The following is a 5,767-nucleotide window of genomic DNA, read 5'->3' on the forward strand; positions in this document are numbered from 1 at the left end:
GTTTGGGGCCCTGTGTGATTCCTATATCTTGATATCCATTTCCCTTAGGTTTGGAAAGTTTTCAGCCATAATTTTTTCAAGTATATTTTCAATCCCCTCTTCTTTTTCTTCTCCTTCTGGAATTCCTATAATGCCTAGATTGGCCCACTTTATATTATCCCATTGGTCTCTTATATTGCTTTCATGTTTTTTCATTTGGTTTTCTGTCTGCTGTCCTGTTTGGGTGATTTCCATTATTCTATCTTCCACATCACTAATTCATTCCTCTGCATTATTCATTCTGGTCTTTATTGCCTTTAGCTCAGTTTGTATCTCTGCAAATGAGTTTTCTAGTTTTTCTTGACTCCTCCTTATATTTTCCAGTTCCTTTCTAAAGGAATCTGCATTGCTGTTCATATCTGCTCTTAATTCCTTCAGTATTTTCACTGTCTCCCTTTGTCTGTCCTCTGCAGAGGTCTGTTTCATTGTTGACTGCTTTAGGTGAATTCTCCTTTTTGTTTACCTGGGAATGGTTTCTGTGCTTCTTCAGCTTGCTTGTGTTTCTGTTTTTCTGTGAAATTTGAGAAGGCAAATGGTATTTTGGCACAGTCCAAGGCAGGCTGGCAGGGGCCTTCCTGTGGGTGGGCAGGGGCATTTGGAGCATGGTGGGCCGGTGGGGGGTGCTTCTCATGGGTGGTGGAGCTGGTCTGTGGCAGATGGCAAGTGGCTTTTGGCTGCATGGGGTGTGGGGTTGTTTTGGGAATGCCCTGCTGTCTGTGACCAGTGGGCACATGTGCACACTGGAGTGCAAGTAGTTTTATATGATGGCCCTCCCCTCCTCTTCTCCCCTTCCCAACAATTGCTCATTGTCTCTCTTGTGGGTCTGCACCTTCTCTCATGTTCCCTCTGCCATGGCTTTCCACTCCTCAGCCCTTAGCTTACCAATCCCCCCACCTGCAGCACACTGCTCCCTAGTCCCTTAGGCTATCTTCACACTGCCAACCCCAGCCCACTCCCAGGGACTGACATCTTCAGCCTAAGTCTCAGTGTACAGCCTCCACCTGAGTGTCTCAGGCTGTGGTGTCTGTGCCAGTTGTTCAGATGATCTGTTCATCTCTCACTCTGCTTTTTGGTTCTCAGACTTGCTGCTGTGCTTTTCTCAGCATCTTGGAGATCTCTCTGACTTGGCTGATCTTTCAGTTAATTAGATGGCTTCCCAGGGCATTGGTTCCCTTTCTCCCTCACAGCTCCCTCATGGGAGTGCTAGTCCATTCCTGATTCTTGTTCTCTCTTGCTCTTTTTTTCTTCTGTTCTACCCAGTTATGTCAAGAGTTTCTTGACATTTTTGGAGTTTTAAGTTATTCTGCCAGCATTTGGTTGATGTTCTGTGTGAGATGTTTTACCTGTTGATGTGTTTTTTTAATGTGTTTGTGGGAAAGGGTGAGTACATCCACTTACTCTTCCACCATCGTGCCTCCTTCCCCCAAGAAAAAAATTCTTGATGCAAATTACTTACTATGTGATAAGAAGAGATCTGTTTAAGCAATTTCTCACAGGTAGGTTAAATAATATTGTTTTCTTGCCCATTGTGCCTTCGCATTATTTTTTTATTAGCTCTCAGAAGAAATATATTGATTAATGCCAAAAGAACAGTGCTACAATTGTGAAAGTGATAATGCAAAATAGAAGGCTTGGTAACAATGGTTATAAACACATAAATAACCAAGTAATGTTGTAGACATTACTATATGATATGTAGAGTCTGAAGAAGAAAATAATTTAAGAAATACATATCATAAATAAGAATTTATAAAATAACCTGCTCATTTAAAAATTAATCTAATAGCTATCAAATATCAAATGGGACATTATTACCAGCTCAGATTTTTCTTTGCCCATCTCTCCACCATGACTTTTAAGGTCCTTAATATGGATTGGCACAAACCAAAATTATGTGCCAAATGCTAGGAAGAGATACTAGTCAAGATAAATTTCAAAAAAAAATTTCCTTTATTAAGAAAAAAAATGTTGCTAAAAATTGCATATTATACAGACTATTTTTTGTGATCTTGGTATCCTGCCATGCACATATGATAAATATTCCCAAACATACAGGCTTCTATATTAGTTTGACTTTAGTCAGATCATTGCTTTAAGGAATAAATACAAAAATAGTGAAACAGCAATGGGAAAGCTATATTCATTTTTTCATTTTTAAAATAATATTTGGCTTATAATGTTACATTAATTTCAGTTGTACAGTTAGTGATTCTGTAATTTTTGCAGATTATACTCTGTTACTGGTTATTACAACATAATTGCTATAATTCTTTGTGTGCTATAGGGTGTATCTTTATTGCTTATCTGTATTGTATGCAGTATTTTTTTACCTGTTAATCCAATATCCTTACATTATCCTAGTTAATTATCCCATAGTTTGCTTACTATCCCAGTGACACTGCTTTCCATAGTGGCTATACAAATTTACTTTCCTACAATGTGCCATTGTTCATTCTCTCCAACATTTGATATTTTCTGATATTTTAGTTAATAGCTATTCTGACAACTGAGAGATGACATCTCATTTGGGTTTGCATTTCCCTAATAATTTGCAATGTTTAGCATCTTTTCATGTACCTGTAACCCATCTGTGTAATGGTGTAACCTATGCAAATCATCTGTATCTCCCTCAGAAAAATGTCTCTTCAAGTCTTCTGTACTTGTTTTTTCTTTTTGGGGTGCACCTGTAGCATTTGGAAATTCCCTGGGCTAGGAGTCAAATTGGAGCTGCAGTTGCTACCTAGCCGCAGACACAGCCACACCGGATCTGAGCTTTATCTGCAACATATACCACAGCTTGTGGGAAGACCATACCCTTAATCCACTGACTGAGCCCAGGGATCTAGCCACATCCTCTGGTACAATATGTCCTCCTGAGACACAGTGGGAACTCCATCTTCTGCCATTTTTTGATTGGATTATTTGTGGTTTTGCTATGGAGCATTATGAGTTGTGTGTGTATTTTGTATATAAATTCTTTGTTGGTCAAGTCATTTGCAAATATTTTCTCCCATCCATAGGAATGTTCTAATTTTATTATTTTATAAGTGGCTATCCATCTCTTTTAATATCTTTTGTAGAAGAGATGGTCCTTTTCCCACTGCATAATAACAGTTCCTTCATTGCAAATTAATTGACCCTTTATGTATAGTTTTATATTTGGGGTCTCTATACTCTTCCATTTATCTTTACATCTGTTTTGGGGTTTGGGCGGTTTATTTTTTCTCTTTCTCCTCTTTTTCTTTTTAAATTTTATTTTTTTGATTGATACATTTATTTAATGTCTTTGAAAAAATCTTCATGGAAAACTATGGCCTGGTTTATTAACCCTCAGCAGCCCATTCCTGAGCTTGAAGGAAGCTTGCTTTCTTCTGAGTAACCCAATCTTTCTTCTGCATAAGTGACATTTTGGGACAATTCCACCTCTTCTTTTTAACTTCTTTCTTAGGCTTCTTCTCATACAGTGGATTCTCTCATATTGCCAAATGAACTTTATTGTACATTTTCTCTGTCATGTCTAGAGTTATGTAATTCTTTATCTACAGAGAGAACTTTTCTTATAAGCATCCTCATCTTCTTCAATCAGATAATGCATATAATCTGCAATGTTCTGCCCCAGGATGTGCTTTCAGTGTACTTTGGCACTGAGTTCCTTGCTTTCTGAATCATAACCAGGGAATCATTTGGTACTGTGAGTGATAGACAAGCCTCCATCTATAGTTCCCTTCAGGGGCACAAAAACTTTGTTTCCAGTAGTAGTCCTAGCAAACCCTACATACAAATAACAGATGAAGGCACCAGGTTGCTCCCCATGCTTTTCTCATTGTATTCATCTCCAGACTCCTCGACCTGGCCTTCACAAATCTTGTACACACCAAATCCATTAGGAAGCCTGTAGGCCAGCAGCAGGCCAGTACAATAAGCTGCAGCATAATTTGTCAGACCAAACTTCAGACCATACTTTGGGAGTTCGTGATCATAAGCTGCACAAACTATCATATCTCTTTCTATATGATCATAAGCTATCTGACAAATTTTATCTCTATTAGTTACAGGAACTATCATCTTGTATTTTGGTGTGTTTTACTTATTTTTATCTTGGATGACCAATCCTCTTCAGGCGTAGTGGTCAGTTTTACCCTCTGATCTTCTAAATTTCACCTGGTACCTCTTGAAGTAAAATTCTTGACAATTTTACAACCCCTATCCTGCAGAACAGAGCTCCAAATCAGCAGCTTGCCTCAGAGTAGCAGGCTTAACACCACTCCCTGAGTGGGAGTGGGGAGGGAAGGGCCACAGCATGTGCACAGATGCAGTATATCTCTTTTTAAATTTTACTGGCATATAATTTACTTATGATACTGTTTTAGCTTCACCAAAGTTAATCATTTATTTATATACATTTATACATTCTTTTTCAGATCATTTTCCCCCATAGTTTATTACGCAGATATTCAGTAGATTTCTGTGTGCCATACAGTAGGTCCTTGTTACTTACTTTTTTATATATAGGAGTATGTATATATTTTTGCGCCAATATCGTGCTGTTCAGGAAAGCCAAACTAGTCTTGTAAGGCTACTTCTATGCAAGAATAACCCTTCGTATTTTGGGGAGGGTTACTATTTATTTTTTGTGTGGGAGTTTGAACATTTGTTGTCTCTTTCTTCGGAGTGAGCAGGCTGTTATTCCCAGGATGCCCAGTGTGTTTTCAGGGAGAAGGAGGCAATGGATAGGTCCAGCTGTCAGTGCCTGGTCACTGGGCGCTCAATAGCAGCAAGGACCTGCAGCAAGGTGGCACAGTCTACTCCTACTTGCAGGGCTCTTGGAAGTGGTAATAATCTCTAGGCAGATCTTCAAGGTGACCAGAGCATTTGGCAATAGCAAAAGCAGCATGCGGGAGTTTCCAGGGGAGTGAGAGCAACAATAGCTTGTGTTGGATTGCAATGCCCTCCTCTGAGGTGACTGGAACTGCAGGTTATGCCTATTCAGGGAACCCTATTGGGAGCAGGCCATGACCATCTCTAGAGTCAGTGATAACTGCAGTGGTTTGCCCCCGCCACCGTAAGATCAGGCATGAAGCAACCCGTCTCACTTAGCCCACATATCAGGTGTTGTACAGGGTGTCCTAGTTGCAGGATCCTGGGAAGTGACATAGGTCAGGCCTGTGGGTACTGTCTGGAATGTTTGGCAGTGGCAACAGCAGGGCAGGTATATTCCCAGGGGTGCAAGTGTACTAACAGGTGGTGTTTGGTCACAGTGCCCTCTTCTGTAGTGCCCTTTAGGTGAATGGGGCTATAAGTTATTTTTGTTCAGGTATCTCCAATGGCAATGGGCCATGCCAACCTCTGGAATCAGAAATAACTTTGGTGGTTTTCCCCCGCCACCTGCAGACCACTCAAGAAGCACCTTGTCCCACTTACCCCATGAAGGAGGTGCTGCACCAGCTGCTCCTAATTGTAGGATCTTCAGAAGGGACAGTGGCCACCACCCACAGCATTTGGCCATGGCAGCTGCAGGGCAGGTGTATGTCCAGAGGAGTGAGAGCAACAGTGTATGGTGCTTGGTTGCATTGCCCCCTTTTTTTCTTTTTTACCAACCCCTGAGGTACAGGTGGAGCCAACTCACAAGCCCCATTGGTGGTAAGCTCTGCCTCCATCTGGCCTCTGAGACAACTGCCATAGACTGTCCCTGCCACCTGTAGATCATGAAAGAGTCGCCACATAGCAT

The 5,767-nt window shown here is 40.8% G+C and overlaps 1 pseudogene; it reads right to left on the minus strand.

The window, feature by feature from the left end:
• Positions 3,006–5,545, minus strand: LOC110257944 (annotated as a pseudogene).

Source organism: Sus scrofa, chromosome Y, assembly GCF_000003025.6.
Source record: "Sus scrofa isolate TJ Tabasco breed Duroc chromosome Y, Sscrofa11.1, whole genome shotgun sequence".
Taxonomy (NCBI): Eukaryota; Metazoa; Chordata; class Mammalia; order Artiodactyla; family Suidae; genus Sus; species Sus scrofa.